Source organism: Carcharodon carcharias, chromosome 9, assembly GCF_017639515.1.
Source record: "Carcharodon carcharias isolate sCarCar2 chromosome 9, sCarCar2.pri, whole genome shotgun sequence".
NCBI lineage: Eukaryota > Metazoa > Chordata > Chondrichthyes > Lamniformes > Lamnidae > Carcharodon > Carcharodon carcharias.
The window spans coordinates 81,384,545-81,412,034 of record NC_054475.1 but is presented as its reverse complement, the minus strand read 5'-3'; positions in this window follow the sequence as shown (position 1 = coordinate 81,412,034).

Here is a 27,490-nt window from a genome sequence, read left to right as displayed (position 1 = left end):
TCTATCCCTGCTGGCCTTGTTCCTATACCTGCTGTCCTTGTTCCTATCCCTGTTGATCTTGCTCCTACACCTGCTGACCTTTCTCCTATCCCTGCTGACCTTGCTCCTATACCTGCTGAGCTTACTCCTATCCCTGCTGACATTGCTACTATCCCAGCTGGCCTTGTTCCAATACCTGCTTGCCTTGCTCCTATCCTTGCTGGCCTTGTTCCTATACCTGCTGACCTTGTTCTTATACCTGCTGGCCATGTTCCTATCCCTGCTGTCCTTGCTCCTATCCCTGCCGAAATTGTTCCTATAACTGCTGGCCTTGTTCCTTTCCCTGCTGGACTTGTTCCTATACCTGTTGACCTTGTTCCTATTCCTGCTGTAATTGCTCCTTTCCCTGCTGGCCTTGTTCCTATACATGCTGGCCTTGCTCCTATACCTGCTGGCCTTGCTCCTATCCCTGCTGCCCTTGCTTATATCCCTGTTGACCTTCTTCCTATCCCTGCTGAAACTGCCACTATCCCAGCTGGCTATGTTCCGATTCTTACTGACCTTGTTTCAACCCTGCTGGCCTTGCTCCTATCCCTGCTGACTTTGCTCCTGCCACTGCTGTCCTTGCTCCTATCCCTGCTGACCTTGCTCCTGCCACTGCTGGCCGTGTTTCCATAGCTGCTGTCCTTGTTCCTATCCCTGCTGGCCTTGTTCCTATACCTGCTGGCCTTGTACCTATACCTGATGTCCTTGCTCCTATCCCTGCTGACCTTGCTCATATAACTGCTGACCTTGCTCCTATACCTGCTGGCCTTGCTCCAATCCCTTCTGGCCTTGTTCCTATACCTGCTGGCCTTGCTCCTATCCCTGCTGACTTTGCTCCTGCCACTGCTGTCCTTGCTCCTATCCCTGCTGACCTTGCTCCTGCCACTGCTGGCCGTGTTTCCATAGCTGCTGTCCTTGTTCCTATCCCTGCTGGCCTTGTTCCTATACCTGCTGGCCTTGTTCCTATACCTGCTGTCCTTGCTCCTATCCCTGCTGACCTTGCTCCTATACCTACTGACCTTGCTCCTGCCACTGCTGGCCTTGCTCCTATCCCTGCTGACCATGCTCCTGCCACTGCTGGCCGTGTTTCCATAGCTGCTGTCCTTGTTCCTATCCCTGCTGGCCTTGTTCCTATACCTGCTGGCCTTGTTCCTATACCTGCTGTCCTTGCTCCTATCCCTGCTGACCTTGCTCCTGCCACTGCTGGCCTTGTTTCTATACCTGCTGTCCTTGCTCCTATTCATGCTGGCCTTGTTCCTATACCTGCTGTCCTTGCTGCTATCCACACTGGCCTTGCTCCTATCCCTGCTGTCCTTGTTCCTATCCCTGCTGCCTTGTTCATATACCTGCTGACCTTGTTCCTATACCTGCTGTCCTTGCTCCTATCCTTGCTGACCTTGCTCCTATACCTGCTGACCTTGCTCCTATCCGTGTTGATCTTCCTACTATCCCTGCTGGCCTTGTTCCTATAGCTGCTCGCCTTGCTCCAATAGCTGCTGGCCTTGATCCTATCCCTGCTGGCCTTACTCCTATTCCTGTTGACCTTCTTCCTATCACTGCTGACACTGCCACTATATCAGCTGGCTATGTTCCTATTCTTAGTGACCTTGTTCCAACCCTGCTGGCCTTGCTCCTATCCCTGCTGAACTTGCTCCTGCCACGGCTGTCTTTGCTCCTATCCCTGCTGACACTGCTCCTGCCACTGCTGGCCTTGTTTCTATACCTGCTGTCGTTGTTCCTATGCCTGCTGGCCTTGTTCCTATACCTGCTGTCCTTGCTCCTATCCCTGCTTGCCTTGCACCTATCCCTGCTGACCTTGATCCTATACCTGCTGGCCTTGCTCCAGTCCCTGCTGGCCTTGTTCCTATACCTGCTGGCCTTGCTCCTATCCCTGCTGTTCTTGTTCCTATACCTGCTGACCTTGTTCCTATACCTGCTGGCCTTGTTCCTATCCCTGCTGTCGTTGCTCCTATCCATGCTGGCCTTGTTCCTATATCTGCTGGCCTTGCTCCTATCCCTGCTGACCTTGCTCCTGCCACTGCAGGCCTTGTTTCCATAACTGCTGTCCTTGCTCCTATCCCTGCTGGCCTTGTTCCTATACCTGCTGGCCTTGTTCCTATACCTGCTGTCCTTGCTCCTATCCCTGCTGATCTTGCTCCTATACCTGCTGACCATGCTCCTATCCCTGTAGCCTTGTTCCTATGCATGTTGGCCTTGCTCCTATACGTGCTGGCCTTGCTCCTATCCCTGCTGGCCTCACTCCTATCCCTGTTTACCTTCTTCCTATCCCTGCTGAAACTGCCACTATCTCAGCTGGCTATTTTCCTATTCTTACTGACCTTGTTCCAACCCTGCGGTCCTTGCTCCTATCCCTGCTGGCCTTGTTCCTATACCTGCTGACCTTGCTGCAATCCATGCTGGCCTTGCTCCTATCCCTGCTGTCCTTGTTCCTATCCCTGTTGGCCTTGTTCATATACCTGCTGACCTTGTTCCTATACCTGCTGGCCTTGCTCCTATACCTGCTGGCCTTGCTACTATCCCTGCTGGCCTTACTCCTATCCCTGTTGAACTTCTTCCTATCCCTGCTGACACTGCCACTATCCCAGCTGGCTATGTTCCTATTCTTACTGACCTTGTTCCAACCCTGCTGGCCTTGCTCCGATCCCTGCTGACCTTGCTCCTGCACTGCTGACCTTGCTCCTGCCACTGCTGTCCTTGCTCCTATCCCTGCTGACCTTGCTCCTGCCACTGCTGGCCTTGATCCTATACCTGCTGTCCTTGCTCCTATCCCTGATGACCTTGTTCCTATACCTGCTAGCCTTGTTCCTATCCCTGCTGTCCTTGCTCCTATCCCTGCTAACCATGTTCCTATACCTGCTGGCCTTGCTCCTATCCCTGCTGGCCTTGTTCCTATACCTGCTGTTCTTGCTCCTATCCATGCTGACCTTGTTCCTATACCTGCTGTCCTTGTTCCTATCCCTGCTGGCCTTGTTCCTATATCTGCTGTCCTTGTTCCTATCCCTGCTGCCCTTGATTATATCCCTGTTGACCTTCTTCCTATCCCTGCTGACACTGCCACTATACCAGATGGCTATGTTCCGATTCTTATTGACCTTGTTCCAACCCTGCTGACCTTGCTCCTAACCCTGCTGACTTTGCTCCTGCCACTGCTGGCCTTGTTCCTAAACCTGCTGTTCTTGCTCCTATCCATGCTGACCTTGTTCCTATACCTGCTGTCCTTGTTCCTATCCCTGCTGGACTTGTTCCTATACCTAAGATAAAAACAAAAAAACTGCGGATGCTGGAAATCCAAAACAAAAACAGAATTACCTGGAAAAACTCAGCAGGTCTGGCAGCATCGGCGGAGAAGAAAAGAGTTGACGTTTCGAGTCCTCATGACCCTTCGACAGAACTTCTGTCGAAGGGTCATGAGGACTCGAAACGTCAACTCTTTTCTTCTCCGCCGATGCTGCCAGACCTGCTGAGTTTTTCCAGGTAATTCTGTTTTTGTTTTGTTCCTATACCTGTTGACCTTGTTCCTATTCCTGCTGTAATTGCTCCTATCCCTGCTGGCCTTGTTCCTATACATGCTGGCCTTGCTCCTATCCCTGCTGCCCTTGCTTATATCCCTGTTGACCTTCTTCCTATCCCTGCTGAAACTGCCACTATCCCAGCTGGCTATGTTCCGATTCTTACTGACCTTGTTTCAACCCTGCTGGCCTTGCTCCTATCCCTGCTGACTTTGCTCCTGCCACTGCTGTCCTTGCTCCTATCCCTGCTGACCTTGCTCCTGCCACTGCTGGCCGTGTTTCCATAGCTGCTGTCCTTGTTCCTATCCCTGCTGGCCTTGTTCCTATACCTGCTGGCCTTGTTCCTATACCTGATGTCCTTGCTCCTATCCCTGCTGACCTTGCTCATATAACTGCTGACCTTGCTCCTATACCTGCTGGCCTTGCTCCAATCCCTTCTGGCCTTGTTCCTATACCTGCTGGCCTTGCTCCTATATCTGCTGACCTTGTTCCTGTACCTGCTGACCTTGCTCCTATACCTGTTGACCTTGTTCCTATTCCTGCTGTAATTGCTCCTATCCCTGCTGGCCTTGTTCCTATACATGCTGGCCTTGCTCCTATACCTGCTGGCCTTGCTCCTATCCCTGCTGCCCTTGCTTATATCCCTGTTGACCTTCTTCCTATCCCTGCTGACACTGCCACTATCCCAGCTGGCAATGTTCCGATTCTTACTGACCTTGTTTCAACCCTGCTGACCTTGCTCCTATCCCTGCTGACTTTGCTCCTGCCACTGCTGTCCTTGCTCCTATCCCTGCTGACCATGCTCCTGCCACTGCTGGCCGTGTTTCCATAGCTGCTGTCCTTGTTCCTATCCCTGCTGGCCTTGTTCCTATACCTGCTGGCCTTGTTCCTATACCTGCTGTCCTTGCTCCTATCCCTGCTGACCTTGCTCCTATACCTACTGACCTTGCTCCTGCCACTGCTGGCCTTGCTCCTATCCCTGCTGACCATGCTCCTGCCACTGCTGGCCGTGTTTCCATAGCTGCTGTCCTTGTTCCTATCCCTGCTGGCCTTGTTCCTATACCTGCTGGCCTTGTTCCTATACCTGCTGTCCTTGCTCCTATTCATGCTGGCCTTGTACCTATACCTGCTGTCCTTGCTGCTATCCACGCTGGCCTTGCTCCTATCCCTGCTGTCCTTGTTCCTATCCCTGCTGCCTTGTTCATATAGCTGCTGACCTTGTTCCTATACCTGCTGTCCTTGCTCCTATCCTTGCTGACCTTGCTCCTATACCTTCTGACCTTGCTCCTATCCGTGTTGATCTTCCTACTATCCCTGCTGGCCTTGTTCCTATAGCTGCTCGCCTTGCTCCAATAGCTGCTGGCCTTGATCCTATCCCTGCTGGCCTTACTCCTATTCCTGTTGACCTTCTTCCTATCACTGCTGACACTGCCACTATATCAGCTGGCTATGTTCCTATTCTTAGTGACCTTGTTCCAACCCTGCTGGCCTTGCTCCTATCCCTGCTGAACTTGCTCCTGCCACGGCTGTCTTTGCTCCTATCCCTGCTGACACTGCTCCTGCCACTGCTGGCCTTGTTTCTATACCTGCTGTCGTTGTTCCTATACCTGCTGGCCTTGTTCCTATACCTGCTGTCCTTGCTCCTATCCCTGCTTGCCTTGCACCTATCCCTGCTGACCTTGATCCTATACCTGCTGGCCTTGTTCCAGTCCCTGCTGGCCTTGTTCCTATACCTGCTGGCCTTGCTCCTATCCCTGCTGTTCTTGTTCCTATACCTGCTGACCTTGTTCCTATACCTGCTGGCCTTGTTCCTATCCCTGCTGTCGTTGCTCCTATCCATGCTGGCCTTGTTCCTATATCTGCTGGCCTTGCTCCTATCCCTGCTGACCTTGCTCCTGCCACTGCAGGCCTTGTTTCCATAACTGCTGTCCTTGCTCCTATCCCTGCTGGCCTTGTTCCTATACCTGCTGGCCTTGTTCCTATACCTGCTGTCCTTGCTCCTATCCCTGCTGATCTTGCTCCTATACCTGCTGACCATGCTCCTATCCCTGTAGCCTTGTTCCTATGCATGCTGGCCTTGCTCCTATACGTGCTGGCCTTGCTCCTATCCCTGCTGGCCTCACTCCTATCCCTGTTTACCTTCTTCCTATCCCTGCTGAAACTGCCACTATCTCAGCTGGCTATTTTCCTATTCTTACTGACCTTGTTCCAACCCTGCGGTCCTTGCTCCTATCCCTGCTGGCCTTGTTCCTATACCTGCTGACCTTGCTGCAATCCATGCTGGCCTTGCTCCTATCCCTGCTGTCCTTGTTCCTATCCCTGTTGGCCTTGTTCATATACCTGCTGACCTTGTTCCTATACCTGCTGGCCTTGCTCCTATACCTGCTGGCCTTGCTACTATCCCTGCTGGCCTTACTCCTATCCCTGTTGAACTTCTTCCTATCCCTGCTGACACTGCCACTATCCCAGCTGGCTATGTTCCTATTCTTACTGACCTTGTTCCAACCCTGCTGGCCTTGCTCCGATCCCTGCTGACCTTGCTCCTGCACTGCTGACCTTGCTCCTGCCACTGCTGTCCTTGCTCCTATCCCTGCTGACCTTGCTCCTGCCACTGCTGGCCTTGTTCCTATACCTGCTGTTCTTGCTCCTATCCATGCTGACCTTGTTCCTATACCTGCTGTCCTTGTTCCTATCCCTGCTGGCCTTGTTCCTATATCTGCTGTCCTTGTTCCTATCCCTGCTGCCCTTGATTATATCCCTGTTGACCTTCTTCCTATCCCTGCTGACACTGCCACTATACCAGATGGCTATGTTCCGATTCTTATTGACCTTGTTCCAACCCTGCTGACCTTGCTCCTAACCCTGCTGACTTTGCTCCTGCCACTGCTGGCCTTGTTCCTAAACCTGCTGTTCTTGCTCCTATCCATGCTGACCTTGTTCCTATACCTGCTGTCCTTGTTCCTATCCCTGCTGGACTTGTTCCTATACCTGTTGACCTTGTTCCTATTCCTGCTGTAATTGCTCCTATCCCTGCTGGCCTTGTTCCTATACATGCTGGCCTTGCTCCTATACCTGCTGGCCTTGCTCCTATCCCTGCTGCCCTTGCTTATATCCCTGTTGACCTTCTTCCTATCCCTGCTGAAACTGCCACTATCCCAGCTGGCTATGTTCCGATTCTTACTGACCTTGTTTCAACCCTGCTGGCCTTGCTCCTATCCCTGCTGACTTTGCTCCTGCCACTGCTGTCCTTGCTCCTATCCCTGCTGACCTTGCTCCTGCCACTGCTGGCCGTGTTTCCATAGCTGCTGTCCTTGTTCCTATCCCTGCTGGCCTTGTTCCTATACCTGCTGGCCTTGTTCCTATACCTGATGTCCTTGCTCCTATCCCTGCTGACCTTGCTCATATAACTGCTGACCTTGCTCCTATACCTGCTGGCCTTGCTCCAATCCCTTCTGGCCTTGTTCCTATACCTGCTGGCCTTGCTCCTATATCTGCTGACCTTGTTCCTGTACCTGCTGACCTTGCTCCTATACCTGTTGACCTTGTTCCTATTCCTGCTGTAATTGCTCCTATCCCTGCTGGCCTTGTTCCTATACATGCTGGCCTTGCTCCTATACCTGCTGGCCTTGCTCCTATCCCTGCTGCCCTTGCTTATATCCCTGTTGACCTTCTTCCTATCCCTGCTGACACTGCCACTATCCCAGCTGGCAATGTTCCGATTCTTACTGACCTTGTTTCAACCCTGCTGGCCTTGCTCCTATCCCTGCTGACTTTGCTCCTGCCACTGCTGTCCTTGCTCCTATCCCTGCTGACCATGCTCCTGCCACTGCTGGCCGTGTTTCCATAGCTGCTGTCCTTGTTCCTATCCCTGCTGGCCTTGTTCCTATACCTGCTGACCTTGTTCCTATACCTGCTGGCCTTGTTCCTATCCCTGCTGTCGTTGCTCCTATCCATGCTGGCCTTGTTCCTATATCTGCTGGCCTTGCTCCTATCCCTGCTGACCTTGCTCCTGCCACTGCAGGCCTTGTTTCCATAACTGCTGTCCTTGCTCCTATCCCTGCTGGCCTTGTTCCTATACCTGCTGGCCTTGTTCCTATACCTGCTGTCCTTGCTCCTATCCCTGCTGATCTTGCTCCTATACCTGCTGACCATGCTCCTATCCCTGTAGCCTTGTTCCTATGCATGCTGGCCTTGCTCCTATACGTGCTGGCCTTGCTCCTATCCCTGCTGGCCTCACTCCTATCCCTGTTTACCTTCTTCCTATCCCTGCTGAAACTGCCACTATCTCAGCTGGCTATTTTCCTATTCTTACTGACCTTGTTCCAACCCTGCGGTCCTTGCTCCTATCCCTGCTGGCCTTGTTCCTATACCTGCTGACCTTGCTGCAATCCATGCTGGCCTTGCTCCTATCCCTGCTGTCCTTGTTCCTATCCCTGTTGGCCTTGTTCATATACCTGCTGACCTTGTTCCTATACCTGCTGGCCTTGTTCCTACACCTGCTGTCCTTGCTCCTATCCCTGCTGATCTTGCTCCTATACCTGCTGACCATGCTCCTATCCCTGTAGCCTTGTTCCTATGCATGCTGGCCTTGCTCCTATACGTGCTGGCCTTGCTGCTATCCCTGCTGGCCTCACTCCTATCCCTGTTTACCTTCTTCCTATCCCTGCTGAAACTGCCACTATCTCAGCTGGCTATTTTCCTATTCTTACTGACCTTGTTCCAACCCTGCGGTCCTTGCTCCTATCCCTGCTGGCCTTGTTCCTATACCTGCTGACCTTGCTGCAATCCATGCTGGCCTTGCTCCTATCCCTGCTGTCCTTGTTCCTATCCCTGTTGGCCTTGTTCATATACCTGCTGACCTTGTTCCTATACCTGCTGGCCTTGCTCCTATACCTGCTGGCCTTGCTACTATCCCTGCTGGCCTTACTCCTATCCCTGTTGAACTTCTTCCTATCCCTGCTGACACTGCCACTATCCCAGCTGGCTATGTTCCTATTCTTACTGACCTTGTTCCAACCCTGCTGGCCTTGCTCCGATCCCTGCTGACCTTGCTCCTGCACTGCTGACCTTGCTCCTGCCACTGCTGTCCTTGCTCCTATCCCTGCTGACCTTGCTCCTGCCACTGCTGGCCTTGATCCTATACCTGCTGTCCTTGCTCCTATCCCTGATGACCTTGTTCCTATACCTGCTAGCCTTGTTCCTATCCCTGCTGTCCTTGCTCCTATCCCTGCTAACCATGTTCCTATACCTGCTGGCCTTGCTCCTATCCCTGCTGGCCTTGTTCCTATACCTGCTGTTCTTGCTCCTATCCATGCTGACCTTGTTCCTATACCTGCTGTCCTTGTTCCTATCCCTGCTGGCCTTGTTCCTATATCTGCTGTCCTTGTTCCTATCCCTGCTGCCCTTGATTATATCCCTGTTGACCTTCTTCCTATCCCTGCTGACTCTGCCACTATACCAGATGGCTATGTTCCGATTCTTATTGACCTTGTGCCAACCCTGCTGACCTTGCTCCTAACCCTGCTGACTTTGCTCCTGCCACTGCTGGCCTTGTTCCTAAACCTGCTGTTCTTGCTCCTATCCATGCTGACCTTGTTCCTATACCTGCTGTCCTTGTTCCTATCCCTGCTGGCCTTGTTCCTATACCTGCTGTCCTTGTTCCTATCCCTGTTGATCGTGCTCCTACACCTGCTGACCTTTCTCCTATCCCTGCTGACCTTGCTCCTATACCTGCTGAGCTTACTCCTATCCCTGCTGACATTGCTACTATCCCTGCTGGCCTTGTTCCAATACCTGCTTGCCTTGCTCCTATCCTTGCTGGCCTTGTTCCTATACCTGCTGACCTTGTTCTTATACCTGCTGGCCATGTTCCTATCCCTGATGTCCTTGCTCCTATCCCTGCCGAAATTGTTCCTATAACTGCTGGCCTTGTTCCTATTCCTGCTGGACTTGTTCATATACCTGCTGACCTTGTTCCTATACCTGCTGGCCTTGTTCCTATCCATGCTGGACTTGTTCCTATACCTGCTGGCCTGGCTACTATCCATGCTGACCTGGTTCCTATACCTGCTGTCCTTGCTCCAATCCCTGATGGCCTTGTTCCTATACCTGCTAGCCTTGCTCCAATACCTGCTGACGTTGTTCCTGTACCTGGGGACCTTGTTCCTATACCTGTTGACCTTGTTCCTATTCCTGCTGTAATTGCTCCTATCCCTGCTGGCCTTGTTCCTATACATGCTGGCCTTGCTCCTATACCTGCTGGACTTGCTCCTATCCCTATTGCCCTTGCTTATATCCCTGTTGACCTTCTTCCTATCCCTGCTGAAACTGCCACTATCCCAGCTGGCTATGTTCCGATTCTTACTGACCTTGTTTCAACCCTGCTGGCCTTGCTCCTATCCCTGCTGACTTTGCTCCTGCCACTGCTGTCCTTGCTCTTATCCCTGCTGACCATGCTCCTGCCACTGCTGGCCGTGTTTCCATAGCTGCTGTCCTTGTTCCTATCCCTGCTGTCCTTGCTCCTATCCCTACTGACCTTGCTCATATAACTACTGAACTTGCTCCTATACCTGCTGGCCTTGCTCCAATCCCTGCTGGCCTTGTTCCTATACATGCTGGCCTTGCTCCAATACCTGCTGGCCTTGCTCCTATCCCTGCTGCCCTTGATTATATCCCTGTTGACCTTCTTCCTATCCCTGCTGACACTGCCACTATCCCAGATGACTATGTTCCGATTCTTATTGACCTTGTTCCAACCCTGCTGACGTTGCTCCTATCCCTGCTAACTTTGCTCCTGCCACTGCTGGCCTTGTTCCTAAACCTGCTGTTCTTGCTCCTATCCATGCTGACCTTGTTCCTATACCTGCTGTCCTTGTTCCTATCCCTGCTGGCCTTGTTCCTATACCTGCTGTCCTTGTTCCTATCCCTGTTGATCTTGCTCCTACACCTGCTGACCTTTCTCCTATCCCTGCTGACCTTGCTCCTATACCTGCTGAGCTTACTCCTATCCCTGCTGACATTGCTACTATCCCTGCTGGCCTTGTTCCAATACCTGCTTTCCTTGCTCCTATCCTTGCTGGCCTTGTTCCGATACCTGCTGACCTTGTTCTTATACCTGCTGGCCATGTTCCTATGCCTGCTGTCCTTGCTCCTATCCCTGCCGAAATTGTTCCTATAACTGCTGGCCTTGTTACTATCCCTGCTGGACTTGTTCCTATACCTGCTGACCTTGTTCCTATACCTGCTGGCCTTGTTCCTATCCATGCTGGCCTTGTTCCTATACCTGCTGGCCTTGCTACTATCCATGCTGACCTGGTTCCTATACATGCTGTCCTTGCTCCAATCCCTGCTGGCCTTGTTCCTATACCTGCTAGCCTTGCTCCTATACCTGCTGACCTTGTTCCTGTACCTGCTGACCTTGTTCCTATACCTGTTGACCTTGTTCCTATTCCTGCTGTAATTGCTCCTATCCCTGCTGGCCTTGTTCCTATACATGCTGGCCTTGCTCCTATACCTGCTGGCCTTGCTCCTATCCCTACTGCCCTTGCTTATATCCCTGTTGACCATCTTCCTATCCCTGCTGAAACTGCCACTATCCCAGCTGGCTATGTTCCGATTCTTACTGACCTTGTTTCAACCCTGCTGGCCTTGCTCCTATCCCTGCTGACTTTGCTCCTGCCACTGCTGTCCTTGCTCCGATCCCTGCTGACCATGCTCCTGCCACTGCTGGCCGTGTTTCCATAGCTGCTGTCCTTGTTCCTATCCCTGCTGGCCTTGTTCCTATACCTGCTGGCCTTGTTCCTATACCTGCTGTCCTTGCTCCTATCCCTGCTGACCTTGCTCATATAACTGCTGACCTTGCTCCTATACCTGCTGGCCTTGCTCCAATCCCTGCTGACCTTGTTCCTATACCTGCTGGCCTTGCTTCTATACCTGCTGACCTTGTTCCTGTACCTGCTGACCTTGTTCCTATACCTGTTGACCTTGTTCCTATTCCTGCTGTAATTGCTCCTATCCCTGCTGGCCTTGTTCCTATACATGCTGGCCTTGCTCCTATCCCTGCTGCCCTTGCTTATATCGCTGTTGACCTTCTTCCTATCCCTGCTGACACTGCCACTATCCCAGCTGGCTATGTTCCGATTCTTACTGACCTTGTTTCAACCCTGCTGGCCTTGCTCCTATCCCTGCTGACTTTGCTCCAGCCACTGCTGTCCTTGCTCCTATCCCTGCTGACCATGCTCCTGCCACTGCTGGCCGTGTTTCCATAGCTGCTGTCCTTGTTCCTATCCCTGCTGGCCTTGTTCCTATACCTGCTGGCCTTGTTCCTATACCTGCTGTCCTTGCTCCTATCCCTGCTGACCTTGCTCCTATACCTACTGACCTTGCTCCTGGCACTGCTGTCCTTGCTCTTATCCCTGCTGACCTTGCTCCTGCCACTGCTGGCCTTGTTTCTATACCTGCTGTCCTTGCTCCTATTCATGCTGGCCTTGTTCCTATACCTGCTGTCCTTGCTGCTCTCCATGCTGGCCTTGCTCCTATCCCTGCTGTCCTTGTTCCTTTCCTTGCTGCCTTGTTCCTATACCTGCTGTCCTTGCTCCTATCCTTGCTGACCTTGCTCCTATACCTGCTGACCTTGCTACTATCCGTGTTGATCTTGCTCCTATCCCTGCTGGCCTTGTTCCTATACCTGCTCGCCTTGCTCCAATAGCTGCTGGCCTTGATCCTATCCCTGCTGGCCTTACTCCTATTCCTGTTGACCTTCTTCCTATCCCTGCTGACACTGCCACTATCTCAGCTGGCTATGTTCCTAATCTTAGTGACCTTGTTCCAACCCTGATGGCCTTGCTCCTATCTTTGCTGACACTGCTCCTGCCACTGCTGGCCTTGTTTCTATACCTGCTGTCCTTGTTCCTATCCCTGCTGGCCTTGTTCCTATACCTGCTGGCCTTGTTTCTATACCTGCTGTCCTTGCTCCTATCCCTGCTGACCTTGCACCTATCCCTGCTGACCTTGTTCCTATACCTGCTGGCCTTGCTCCTATCCCTGCTGGCCTTGTTCCTATACCTGCTGGCCTTGCTCCTATCCCTGCTGTCCTTGTTCCTATACCTGCTGACCTTGTTCCTATACCTGCTGGCCTTGTTCCTATCCCTGCTGTCGTTGCTCCTATCCATGCTGGCCTTGTTCTTATATCTGCTGGCCTTGCTCCTATCCCTGCTGACCTTGCGCCTATACCTGCTGACCTTGCTCCTATCCTTGCTGACCTTGCTCCTGCCACCGCAGGCCTTGTTTCCATAACTGCTGTCCTTGCTCCTATCCCTGCTGGCCTTGTTCCTATACCTGCTGGCCTTGTTCCTATACCTGCTGTCCTTGCTCCTATCCCTGCTGATCTTGCTCCTATACCTGCTGACCATGCTCCTATCCCTGTAGCCTTGTTCCTATGCATGCTGGCCTTGCTCCTACACCTGCTGACCTTTCTCCTATCCCTGCTGACCTTGCTCCTATACCTGCTGAGCTTACTCCTATCCCTGCTGACATTGCTACTATCCTTGCTGGCCTTGCTCCTATCCCTGCTGCCCTTGATTATATCCCTGTTGACCTTCTTCCTATCCCTGCTGAAACTGCCACTATCTCAGCTGGCTATGTTCCTATTCTTAGTGACCTTGTTCCAAACCGGCTGGCCTTGCTCCTATCCCTGCTGGCCTTGTTCCTATACCTGCTGGCCTTGCTGCAATCCATGCTGGCCTTGCTCCTATCCCTGCTGTCCTTGTTATTATCCCTGTTGGCCTTGTTCATATACCTGCTGACCTTGTTCCTATAACTGCTGGCCTTGTTCCTATACCTGCTGGCCTTGTTCCTATACCTGCTGGCCTTGCTCCTATCCATGCTGCCCTTGTACGTATACCTGCTGGCCATGATCCTATACCTGCTGGCCTTTCTCCTATACCTGCTGGCCTTGCTCCTATCCCTGCAGGCCTTACTCCTATCCCTGTTGACCTTCTTCCTATCACTGCTGACACTGCCACTATCCCAGCTGGCTATGTTCCTATTCTTACTGACCTTGTTCCAACCCTGCTGGCCTTGCTCCTATCCCTGCTGACTTTGCTCCTGCCACTGCTGGCCTTGCTCCTATCCCTGCTGACCTTGCTCCTGCCACTGCTGGCCGTGTTTCCACAGCTGCTGTCCTTGTGCCTATCCCTGCTGACCTTGTTCCTATACCTGCTGGCCTTGTTCCTATACCTGCTCTCCTTGCTCCTACCCTGCTGACCTTGCTCATAAACCTGCTGATCTTGCTCCCTTACCTGCTGGCCTTACGCCTTCCATGCTGGCCTTGTTCCTATACCTGCTGGCCTTGCTGCTATCCCTGCTGACCTTGCGCCTATACCTACTGACCTTGCTCCTATCCCTGCTGACCTTGCTCCTGCCATTGCTGGCCTTGTTTCTATAACTGCTGTCCTTGCTCCTATCCCCGCTGGCCTTGTTCCTATACCTACTGGCCTTATTCCAATACCTGCTGTCCTTGCTCCTATCCCTGCTGATCTTGCTCCTATACCTGCTGACCATGCTCCTATTCCTGTAGCCTTGTTCCTATGCATGCTAGCCTTGCTCCTAGACGTGCTGGCCTTGTTTCTATACCTGTTGGCCTTGTTCCTATACCTGCTGACCTTGTTCCCATCACTGCTGGTCTTGTTCCTATACCTGCTGGCCTTGTTCCTATACCTGCTGTCCTTGCTCCTATCCCTGCTGGCCTTGTTCCTATACCTGCTGGCCTTGTTCCTATACCTGCTGTCCTTGTTCCTATACCTGCTGACCTTGTTCCTATTCCTGCTGTCCTTGCTCCTATACCTGCTAACCTTGTTCCTATACCTGCTGTCCTTGTTCCTATCCCTGCTGACCTGGCTCCTGCCACTGCTGGCCATATTTCTATACCTGCTGACCTTGCTCCTATCCCTGCTGGCCTTGTTCCTATACCTGCTGGCCTTGTTCCTATACCTGCTGTCCTTGCTCCTATACCTGCTGACCTTGCTCCTATACCTGCTGACCTTGCTCCTATCCCTGCTGGCCTTGTTCCTATCCCTGCTGTCCTTGCTCCTATCCCTGCTGACCGTGCTCCTATACCTGCTGACCTTGCTCCTATCCATGCTGGCCTTGTTCCTATACCTACTGGCCTTCCTCCTATCCATGCTGGCCTTATTCCTATACCTGCTGGCCTTGCTCATTTCCATGCTGGCCTTGCTCCTTACACTGCTGTCCTTTCTCCTATCCCTGCTGACCTTGTTTCTATACCTGTTGGCCTTGTTCCTATACCTGCTGACCTTGTTCCTATTCCTGCTGTCCTTGCTCCTATCCCTGCTGACCTTGTTCCTATACCTGCTGACCTTGTTCCTATTCCTGCTGACCTTGTTCCTATACCTGCTGAGCTTGTTCCTATTCCTGCTGACCTTGTTCCTATACCTGCTGACCTTGTTCCTATTCCTGCTGACCTTGTTCCTATTCCTGCTGACCTTGTTCCTATACCTGCTGACCTTGTTCCTATTCCTGCTGACTTTGTTCCTATACCTGCTGGCCTTGCTGCAATCCATGCTGGCCTTGCTCCTATCCCTGCTGTCCTTGTTCCTATCCCTGTTGGCCTTGTTCATATACCTGCTGAGCTTGTTCCTATACCTGCTGGCCTTGTTCCTATCCCTGCTGACCTTGCTCATGCCACTGCTGACCTTGCTCCTGCCACTGCTGTCCTTGCTCCTATCCCTGCTGACCTTGCTCCTGCCACTGCTGGCCTTGATCCTATACCTGCTGTGCCTTCTCCTATCCCTGCTGGCCTTGTTCCTATACCTGCTGGCCTTGCTCCTATCCATGCTGACCTTGCTCATGCCACTGCTGACCTTGCTCCTGCCACTGCTGGCCTTGATCCTATACCTGCTGTGCTTGCTCCTATCCCTGCTGGCCTTGTTCCTGTACCTGCTGGCCTTGTTCCTATACCTGCTGGCCTTGCTCCTATTCCTGCTGTCCTTGCTCCTATACCTGCTTTCCTTGTTCCTATACCTGCTGTCCTTGATCCTATCCCTTCTGGCCTTGCTCCTATCCCTGTTGACCTTATTCCTATCCCTGCTGACACTGCCACTATCCCAGCTGGCTATGTTCCTATTCTTACTGAACTTGTTCCAACACTGCTGTCCTTGCTCCTATCGCTGCTCACCATGCTCCTGCCACTGCAGTCCTTGCTCCTATCCCTGCTGACCTTGCTCCTGCCACTGCTGGCATTGTTTCTATACCTGCTGTCCTTGCTCCTATTCCTGCTGGCCTTATTCCTATACCTGCTGGCCTTGCTCCTAAACGTGCTGGCCTTGCTCCTATCCATGCTGGCCTTGTTCCTATACCTGCTGGCCTTGCTGCAATCCATGCTGGCCTTGCTCCTATCCCTGCTGTCCTTGTTCCTATCCCAGTTGGCCTTGTTCATATACCTGCTGACCTTGTTCCGATACCTGCTGGCCTTGCTCCTATACCTGCTGGCCTTGCTACTATCCCTGCTGGCCTTATTCCTATCCCTGTTGACCTTCTTCCTATCCCTGCTGACACTGCCACTATCCCAGCTGGCTATGTTCCTATTCTTACTGACCTTGTTCCAACCCTGCTGGCCTTGCTCCTATCCCTGCTATCCTTGCTCCTGTCACTGCTGACCTTGCTCCTGCCACTGCTGTTCTTGCTCCTATCCCTGCTGACCTTGCTCCTGCCACTGCTGGCCTTGATCCTATACCTGCTGTCCTTGCTCCTATCCCTGCTGGCCTTGCTCCTATACCTGCTGGCCTTGTTCCTATCCCTGCTGTCCTTGCTCCTATCCCTGCTAACCATGTTCCTATACCTTCTGGCCTTGCTCCTATCCCTACTGGCCTTGTTCCTATACCTGCTGTCCTTGTTCCTATCCCTGCTGTTCTTGCTCCTATCCCTGCTGACCTTGTTCCTATCCCTGCTGGCCTTGTTCCTATACCTGCTGACCTTTCTCCTATCCCTGCTGACCTTGCTCCTATACCTGCTGAGCTTACTCCTATCCCTGCTGACATTGCTACTATCCCTGCTGACCTTGTTCTTATACCTGCTGTCCTTGCTCCTATCCCTGCTGTCCTTGTTCCTATCCCTGCTGTTCTTGCTCCTATCCCAGCTGGCCTTGTTCCTATGCCTGCTGTTCTTGTTCCTATCCCTGCTGTTCTTGCTCCTATCCCTGCTGGCCTTGTTCCTATAGCTGCTGACCTTGTTCCTATACCTGCTGGCCTTGTTCCTATCCATGCTGGCCTTGTTCCTATACCTGCTGGCCTTGCTACTATCCATGCTGACCTGGTTCCTATACCTGCTGGCCTTGCTCCAATCCCTGCTGGCCTTGTTCCTATACCTGCTGGCCTTGCTCCTATACCTGCTGACCGTGTTCCTGTACCTGCTGACCTTGTTCCTATACCTGTTGACCTTGTTCCTATTCCTGCTGTAATTGCTCCTATCCCTGCTGGCCTTGTTCCTATACATGCTGGCCTTGCTCCTATCCCTGCTGCCCTTGCTTATATCCCTGTTGACCTTCTTCCTATACCTGCTGACACTGCCACTATCCCAGCTGGCTATGTTCCGATTCTTACTGACCTTGTTTCAACCCTGCTGGCCTTGCTCCTATCCCTGCTGACTTTGCTCCTGCCACTGCTGTCCTTGCTCCTATCCCTGCTGACCTTGCTCCTATACCTACTGACCTTACTCCTATTCTTGCTGGTTTGCTCCTATCCCTGATGGCCTTGTTCCTATACCTGCTGAACATGTTCCTATACCTGCTGGCCTTGTTCCTATCCCTGCTGACCTTGCTCCTATCCATGCTGGCCTTGTTCCTATACCTGCTGGCCTTGCTTCTATCCCTGCTGGCCTTGCTCCTATCCCTGCTGACTTTGCTCCTGCCACTGGTGGCCTTGCTCCTATCCCTGCTGACCTTGCTCCTGCCACTGCTGGCCGTGTTTCCATAGCTGCTGTCCTTGTTCCTATCCCTGCTGGCCTTGTTCCTATACCTGCTGGCCTTGTTCCTATACCTGCTGTCCTTGCTCCTATCCCTGCTGACCATGCTCATAAAACCGCTGACCGTGCTCCTCTACCTGCTGGCCTTGCTCCTATCCATGCTGGCCTTGTTCCTATACCTGCTGGACTTGCTCCTATCCCTGCTGACCTTGCGCCTATACCTGCTGACCTTTCTCCTATCCCTGCTGACCTTGCTCCTGCCATGCTGGCCTTGTTTCCATAACTGCTGTCCTTGCTCCTATCCCTGCTGGCCTTGTTCCTATACCTGCTGGCCTTGTTCCTATACCTGCTGGCCTTGTTCCTATACCTGCTGTCCTTGCTCCTATCCCTGCTGATCTTGCTCCTATACCTGCTGACCATGCTCCTATACCTGTAGCCTTGTTCCTATGCATGCTAGCCTTGCTCCTATACGTGCTGGCCTTGCTCCTATACCTGCTGGCCTCACTCCTATCCCTTTTTACATTCTTCCTATCCCTGCTGAAACTGCCAATATCTCAGCTGGCTATGTTCCTATTCTTAGTGACCTTGTTCCAAACCTGCCGTCCTTGTTCCTATCCCTGCTGACCTTGTTCCTATCCCTGTTGATCTCGCTCCTGCACCTGCTGACCTTTCTCCTATCCCTGCTGACCTTGCTCCTATACCTGCTGAGCTTACTCCTATCCCTGCTGACATTGCTACTATCCCTGCTGGCCTCGTTCCAATAACTGCTTGCCTTGCTGCTATCCTTGCTGGCCTTGTTCATATACCTGCTGACCTTGTTCTTATACCTGCTGGCCATGTTCCTATCCCGGCTGTCCTTGCTCCTATCCCTGCCGAAATTGTTCCTATAACTGCTGGCCTTGTTCCTATCCCTGCTGGACATGTTCCTATACCTGCTGACCTTGTTCCTATACCTGCTGGCCTTGTTCCTATCCATGCTGGCCTTGTTCCTATACCTGCTGGCCTTGCTACTATCCATGCTGACCTGGTTCCTATACCTGCTGTCCTTGCTCCAATCCCTGCTGGCCTTGTTCCTATGCCTGCTGGCCTTGCTCCTATACCTGCTGACCGTGTTCCTGTACCTGCTGACCATGTTCCTATACCTGTTGACCTTGTTCCTATTCCTGCCGTAATTGCTCCTATCCCTGCTGGCCTTGTTCCTATACATGCTGGCCTTGCTCCTATCCCAGCTGCCCTTGCTTATATCCCTGCTAACCTTCTTCCTATCCCTGCTGACACTGCCACTATCCCAGCTGACTATGTTCCGATTCTTACTGACCTTGTTTCAACCCTGCTGGCCTTGCTCCTATCCCTGCTGACTTTGCTCCTGCCACTGCTGTCCTTGCTCTTTTCCCTGCTGACCTTGCTCCTATACCTACTGACCTTACTCCTATTCCTGCTGGTTTGCTCCTATCTCTGATGGCCTTGTTCCTATACCTGCTGAACATGTTCCTATACCTGCTGGCCTTGTTCCTATCCCTGCTGTCCTTGCTCCTATCCATGCTGGCCTTGTTCCTATACCTGCTGGCCTTGCTTCTATCCCTGCTGGCCTTACTCCTATCCCTGTTGACCTTCTTCCGATCCCTGCTGACACTGCCACTATCCCAGCTGGCTATGTTCCTATTCTTACTGACCTTGTTTCAACCCTGCTGGCCTTGCTCCTATCCCTGCTGACTTTGCTCCTGTCACTGGTGGCCTTGCTCCTATCCCTGCTCACCTTGCTCCTGCCACTGCTGGCCGTGTTTCCATAGCTGCTGTCCTTGTTCCTATCCCTGCTGGCCTTGTTCCTATACCTGCTTGTCTTGTTCCTATACCTGCTGTCCTTGCTGCTATCCCTGCTGACCATGCTCATAAAACCGCTGACCGTGCTCCTCTACCTGCTGGCCTTGCTCCTATCCATGCTGGCCTTGTTCCTATACCTGCTGGACTTGCTCCTATCCCTGCTGACCTTGCGCCTATACCTGCTGACCTTTCTCCTATCCCTGCTGACCTTGCTCCTGCCATGCTGGCCTTGTTTCTATAACTGCTGTCCTTGCTCCTATCCCTGCTGGCCTTGTTCCTATACCTGCTGGCCTTGTTCCTATACCTGCTGTCCTTGCTCCTATCCCTGCTGATCTTGCTCCTATACCTGCTGACCATGCTCCTATACCTGTAGCCTTGTTCCTATGCATGCTGGCCTTGCTCCTATACGTGCTGGCCTTGCTCCTATACCTGCTGGCCTCACTCCTATCCCTGTTTACATACTTCCTATCCCTGCTGAAACTGCCAATATCTCAGCTGGCTATGTTCCTATTCTTAGTGACCTTGTTCCAAACCTGCCATCCTTGTTCCTATCCCTGCTGACCTTGTTCCTATACCTGCTGGCCTTGTTCCTATACCTGCTGTCCTTGCTCCTATCCCTGCTGACCTTGCTCCTATACCTACTGACCTTGCTCCTTTACCTGCTGGTTTGCTCCTATCCCTGATGGCCTTGTTCCTATACCTGCTGAATATGTTCCTGTACCTGCTGGCCTTGTTCCCATCCATGCTGTCCTTGCTCCTATCCATGCTGGCCTTGTTCCTATACCTGCTGGCCTTGCTCCTATCCATGCCTGCCTTGTTCCTATACCTGCTGGCCTTGCTTCTATCCCTGCTGGCCTTACTCCTATCCCTGTTGACCTTCTTCCTATCCCTGCTGACACTGCCACTATCCCAGCTGGCTATGTTCCTATTCTTACTGAACTTGTTCCAACCCTGCTGGCCTTGCTCCTATCCCTGCTGACTTTGCTCCTGCCACTGGTGGCCTTGCTCCTATCCCTGCTGACCTTGCTCCTGCCACTGCTGGCCGTGTTTCCATAGCTGCTGTCCTTGTTCCTATCCCTGCTGGCCTTGTTCCTATACCTGCTGGCCTTGTTCCTATACCTGCTGGACTTGCTCCTATCCCTGCTGACCTTGCGCCTATACCTGCTGACCTTTCTCCTATCCCTGCTGACCTTGCTCCTGCCATGCTGGCTTTGTTTCTATAACTGCTGTCCTTGCTCCTATCCCTGCTGGCCTTGTTCCAATACCTGCTGTCCTTGGTCCTATCCCTTCTGGCCTTGCTCCTATCCCTGTTGACCTTATTCCTATCCCTGCTGACACTGCCACTATCCCAGCTGGCTATGTTCCTATTCTTACTGACCTTGTTCCAACACTGCTGTCCTTGCTCATATCGCTGCTGACCATGCTCCTGCCACTGCAGTCCTTGCTCCTATCCCTGCTGACCTTGCTCCTGCCACTGCTGGCATTGTTTCTATACCTGCTGTCCTTGCTCCTATCCCTGCTGGCCTTGTTCCTATACCTGCTGGCCTTGATCCTGTACGTGCTGGCCTTGCTCCTATCCATGCTGGCCTTGTTCCTATACCTGCTGGCCTTGCTGCAATCCATGCTGGCCTTGCTCCTATCCCTGCTGTCCTTGTTCCTATCCCTGTTGGCCTTGTTCATACCCCTGTTGACCTTGTTCCTATACCTGCTGGCCTTGTTCCAATACCTGCTGTCCTTGGTCCTATCCCTTCTGGCCTTGCTCCTATCCCTGTTGACCTCATTCCTATCCCTGCTGACACTGCCACTATCCCAGCTGGCTATTTTCCGATTCTTACTGACCTTGTTTCAACCCTGCTGGCCTTGCTCCTATCCCTGCTGACTTTGCTCCTGCCACTGCTGTCCTTGCTCTTTTCCCTGCTGACCATGCTCCTGCCACTGCTGGCCGTGATTCCATAGCTGCTGTCCTTGTTCCTATCCTTGCTGGCCTTGTTCCTATACCTGCTGGCTTTGTTCCTATACCTGCTGTCCTTGCTCCTATCCCTGCTGACCTTGCTCATATAACTGCTGACCTTGCTCCTATACCTGCTGGCCTTGCTCCAATCCCTGCTGGCATTGTTCCTATACCTGCTGGCCTTGCTCCAATACCTGCTGGCCTTGCTCCTATCCCTGCTGCCCTTGATTATATCCCTGTTGACCTTCTTCCTATCCCTGCTGACACTGCCACTATCCCAGATGGCTATGTTCCAATTCTTACTGACCTTGTTCCAACCCTGCTGACCTTGCTCCTATCCATGCTGACTTTGCTCCTGCAACTGCTGTCCTTGCTCCTATCCCTGCTGACCTTGCTCCTGCCACTGCTGGCCGTGTTTCCATACCTGCTGTCCTTGTTCCTATCCCTGCTGGCCTTGTTCCTATACCTGCTGTCCTTGGTCCTATACCTGCTGTCCTTGCTCCTGTCCCTGCTGACCTTGTTCCTGCCACTGCTGGCCGTGTTACCATACCTGCTCTCCTTATTCCTATCCCTGCTGTCCTTGCTCCTGCCACTGCTGTCGTTGCTCCCATCCCTGCTGACCTTGGTCCTGCCGCTGCTGTCCTTGTTTCTAAACCTGCTGTCCTTGTTCCTATCCCTGCTGGCCTTGTTCCTATACCTGCTGTCCTTGCTCCTATCACTGCTGACCTAGCTCATATACCTGCTGACCTTACTCCTATCCCTGCTGACCTTGCTCATATACCTGCTGACCTTTATCCTATCCCTGATGACCTTGCTCCTATCAATGCAGGCCTTGTTCCTCTACCTGCTGGCCTTGCTCCTATCCCTGCTGGCCTTGTTCCTATAGCTGCTGACCTTGATCCTATCCCTGCTGACCTTGCTCCTATACCTTCTGACCTTTCTCCTATCCCTGCTGACCTTGCTCCTATACCTGCTGTCCTTGTTCCTATCCCTGCTGGCCATGTTCCTATCCCTGCTGCCTTGTTCATATACCTGCTGTCCTTGTTCCTATACCTGCTGTCCTTGCTCCTATCCTTGCTGGCCTTGCTCCTATCCCAGCTGGCCTTGTTCCTATACCTGCTGGCCTTGCTCCTATCACTGCTGGCCTTGTTCCTATCCCTGCTGGCCTTGTTCCTATACCTGCTGACCTTGTTCCTATACCTGCTGGCCTTGTTCCTATCCCTGCTGTCGTTGCTCCTATCCATGCTGGCCCTGTTCCTATACCTGCTGACCTTGCTCCTATCCCTGCTGACCTTGCGCCTATACCTGCTGACCTTGCTCCTATCCCTGCTGACCTTGCTCCTGCCACTGATGGCCTTGTTTCTATACCTGCTGTCCGTGCTCCTTCCCTGCTGGCCTTTTTCCTATACCTGCTGGCCTTGTTCCTATACCTGCTGTCCTTGCTCCTATCCCTGCTGATCTTGCTCCAATACCTGTTGGCCTTGTTCATATACCTGCTGACCTTGTTCCTATACCTTCTGGCCTTGCTCCTATACCTTCTGGCCTTGCTCCTATCCCTGCTGGCCTTACTCCTATCCCTGCTGACACTGCCACTATCCCAGATGGCTATGTTCCTTTTCTTACTGACCTTGTTCAAACCCTGCTGGCCATGCTCCTATCCCTGCTGACCTTGCTCGTGCCACTGCTGACCTTGCTCCTGCCACTGCTCTCCTTGTTCCTATCCCTGCTGGCCTTGTTCCTATACCTGCTGTCCTTGGTCCTATACCTGCTGTCATTGCTCCTATCCCTGCTGACCTTGTTCCTGCCACTGCTGGCCGTGTTACCATACCTGCTCTCCTTGTTCCTATCCCTGCTGACCTTGCTCCTGCCACTGCTGTCCTTGCTCCTATCCCTGCTGACCTTGCTCCTGCCGCTGCTGTCCTTGTTTCTAAACCAGCTGTCCTTGTTCCTATCCCTGCTGGCCTTGTTCCTATACCAGCTGGCCTTGTTCCTATACCTGCTGTCCTTGCTCCTATCACTGCTGACCTAGCTCATATACCTGCTGACCTTACTCCTATCCCTGCTGACCTTGCTCATATACCTGCTGACCTTTATCCGATCCCTGTTGACCTTGCTCCTATCAATGCAGGCCTTGTTCCTCTACCTGCTGGCCTTGCTCCTATCCTTGCTGGCCTTGTTCCTATAGCTGCTGACCTTGATCCTATCCCTGCTGACCTTGCTCCTATACCTTCTGACCTTTCTCCTATCCCTGCTGACCTTGCTCCTATACCTGCTGAACTTGCTCCTATCCCTGCTGACCTGGCTCCTGCCACTACTGGCCTTGTTTCTATACCTGCTGACCTTGCTCCTATCCCTGCTGGCCTTGTTCCTAAACCTACAGGCCATGCTCCTATCCATGCTGGCCTTATTCCTATACCTGCTGGCCTTGCTCATTTCCATGCTGGCCTTGCTCCTTACACTGCTGTCCTTGCTCCTATCCCTGCTGAACTTGTTTCTATACCTGTTGGCCTTGTTCCTATACCTGCTGACCTTGTTCCTATCACTGCTGTCCTTGTTCCTATACCTGCTGAGCTTGATCCTATTCCTGCTGACCTTGTTCCTATACCTGCTGACCTTGTTCCTATTCCTGCTGACCTTGTTCCTATACCTGCTGACCTTGTTCCTATACCTGCTGACCTTGTTCCTATTCCTGCTGACCTTGTTCCTATACCTGCTGACCTTGTTCCTATTCCTGCTGGCCTTGTTCCTATACCTGCTGGCCTTGCTCCTATACCTGCTGACCTTGTTCCTATACCTGCTGACCTTGTTCCTATTCCTGCTGTCCTTGCTCCTATACCTGCTGTCCTTGCTCCTATCCCTTCTGGCTTTGCTCCTATCCCTGTTGACCTCATTCCTATCCCTGCTGACACTGCCACTATCCCAGCTGGCTATGTTCCGATTCTTACTGACCTTGTTTCAACCCTGCTGGCCTTGCTCCTATCCCTGCTGACTTTGCTCCTGCCACTGCTGTCCTTGCTCTTTTCCCTGCTGACCATGCTCCTGCCACTGCTAGCCGTGATTCCATAGCTGCTGTCCTTGTGCCTATCCTTGCTGGCCTTGTTCCTATACCTGCTGGCTTTGTTCCTATACCTGCTGTCCTTGCTCCTATCCCTGCTGACCTTGCTCATATAACTGCTGACCTTGCTCCTATACCTGCTGGCCTTGCTCCAATCCCTGCTGGCATTGTTCCTATACCTGCTGGCCTTGCTCCAATACCTGCTGGCCTTGCTCCTATCCCTGCTGCCCTTGATTATATCCCTGTTGACCTTCTTCCTATCCCTGCTGACACTGCCACTATCCCAGATGGCTATGTTCCGATTCTTACTGACCTTGTTCCAACCCTGCTGACCTTGCTCCTATCCCTGCTGACTTTGCTCCTGCCACTGCTGTCCTTGCTCCTATCCCTGCTGACCTTGCTCCTGCCACTGCTGGCCGTGTTTCCATACCTGATGTCCTTGTTCCTATCCCTGCTGGCCTTGTTCCTATACCTGCTGTCCTTGGTCCTATACCTGCTGTCCTTGCTCCTGTCCCTGCTGACCTTGTTCCTGCCACTGCTGGCCGTGTTACCATACCTGCTCTCCTTATTCCTATCCCTGCTGTCCTTGCTCCTGCCACTGCTGTCGTTGCTCCCATCCCTGCTGACCTTGGTCCTGCCGCTGCTGTCCTTGTTTCTAAACCTGCTGTCCTTGTTCCTATCCCTGCTGGCCTTGTTCCTATACCTGCTGTCCTTGCTCCTATCACTGCTGACCTAGCTCATATACCTGCTGACCTTACTCCTATCCCTGCTGACCTTGCTCATATACCTGCTGACCTTTATCCTATCCCTGATGACCTTGCTCCTATCAATGCAGGCCTTGTTCCTCTACCTGCTGGCCTTGCTCCTATCCCTGCTGGCCTTGTTCCTATAGCTGCTGACCTTGATCCTATCCCTGCTGACCTTGCTCCTATACCTTCTGACCTTTCTCCTATCCCTGCTGACCTTGCTCCTATACCTGCTGTCCTTGTTCCTATCCCTGCTGGCCATGTTCCTATCCCTGCTGCCTTGTTCATATACCTGCTGACCTTGTTCCTATACCTGCTGTCCTTGCTCCTATCCTTGCTGGCCTTGTTCCTATACCTGCTCGCCGTGCTCCTATCCTTGCTGACCTTGCTCCAATACCTGCTGACCTTGCTCCTTTCCGTGCTGACCTTGCTCCTATTCCTGCTGGCCTTGTTCCTATACCTGCTGGCCTTAATCCTATCCCTGTTGGCCTTCTTCCTATCCCTGCTGACACTGCCACTATCTCAGCTGGCTATGTTCCTATTCTTAGTGACCTTGTTCCCACCCTGCTGGCCTTTCTCCTATCCCTGCTGACCTTGCTCCTGCCACGGCTGTCCTTGCTCCTAACCCTGCTGACACTGCTCCTACCACTGCTGGCCTTGCTTCTATACCTGCTTTCCTTGTTCCTATCCCTGCTGGCCTTGTTCCTATACCTGCTGGCCTTGTTCCTAAACCTGCTGTCCTTGCTCCTATCCTTGCTGACCTTGCTCATATAAAGCTGACCTTGCTCCTATCCCTGCTGACCTTGCACCTATCCCTGCTGACCTTGATCCTATACCTGCTGGCCTTGCACCTATCCCAGCTGGCCTTGTTCCTATACCTGCTGGCCTTGCTCCTATCCCTGCTGGCCTTGTTCCTATCCCTGCTGGCCTTGTTCCTATACCTGCTGAACTTGTTCCTATACCTGCTGGCCTTGTTCCTATCCCTGCTGTCGTTGCTCCTATCCATGCTGGCCCTGTTCCTATCCCTGCTGACCTTGCTCCTGCCACTGATGGCCTTCTTTCTATACCTGCTGTCCGTGCTCCTTCCCTGCTGGCCTTTTTCCTATACCTGATGGCCTTGTTCCTATACCTGCTGTCCTTGCTCCTCTCCCTGCTGATCTTGCTCCAATACCTGTTGGCCTTGTTCATATACCTGCTGACCTTGTTCCTATACCTTCTGGCCTTGCTCCTATACCTTCTGGCCTTGCTCCTATCCCTGCTGGCCTTACTCCTATCCCTGCTGACACTGCCACTATCCCAGCTGGCTATGTTCCTTTTCTTACTGACCTTGTTCCAACCCTGCTGGCCATGCTCCTATCCCTGCTGACCTTGCTCGTGCCACTGCTGACCTTGCTCCTGCCACTGCTCTCCTTGTTCCTATCCCTGCTGGCCTTGTTCCTATACCTGCTGTCCTTGGTCCTATACCTGCTGTCATTGCTCCTATCCCTGCTGACCTTGTTCCTGCCACTGCTGGCCGTGTTACCATACCTGCTCTCCTTGTTCCTATCCCTGCTGAACTTGCTCCTGCCACTGCTGTCCTTGCTCCTATCCCTGCTGACCTTGCTCCTGCCGCTGCTGTCCTTGTTTCTAAACCTGCTGTCCTTGTTCCTATCCCTGCTGGCCTTGTTCCTATACCAGCTGGCCTTGTTCCTATACCTGCTGTCCTTGCTCCTATCACTGCTGACCTAGCTCATATACCTGCTGACCTTTAACCGATCCCTGTTGACCTTGCTCCTATCAATGCAGGCCTTGTTCCTCTACCTGCTGGCCTTGCTCCTATCCTTGCTGGCCTTGTTCCTATAGCTGCTGACCTTGATCCTATCCCTGCTGACCTTGCTCCTATACCTTCTGACCTTTCTCCTATCCCTGCTGACCTTGCTCCTATACCTGCTGAACTTGCTCCTATCCCTGCTGACCTGGCTCCTGCCACTTCTGGCCTTGTTTCTATACCTGCTGACCTTGCTCCTATCCCTGCTGGCCTTGTTCCTATACCTACAGGCCATGCTCCTATCCATGCTGGCCTTATTCCTATACCTGCTGGCCTTGCTCATTTCCATGCTGGCCTTGCTCCTTACACTGCTGTCCTTGCTCCTATCCCTGCTGACCTTGTTTCTATACCTGTTGGCCTTGTTCCTATACCTGCTGACCTTGTTCCTATTCCTGCTGTCCTTGCTCCTATACCTGCTGTCCTTGCTCCTATCCCTTCTGGCCTTGCTCCTATCCCTGTTGACCTCATTCCTATCCCTGCTGACACTGCCACTATCCCAGCTGGCTATGTTCCGATTCTTACTGACCTTGTTTCAACCCTGCTGGCCTTGCTCCTATCCCTGCTGACTTTGCTCCTGCC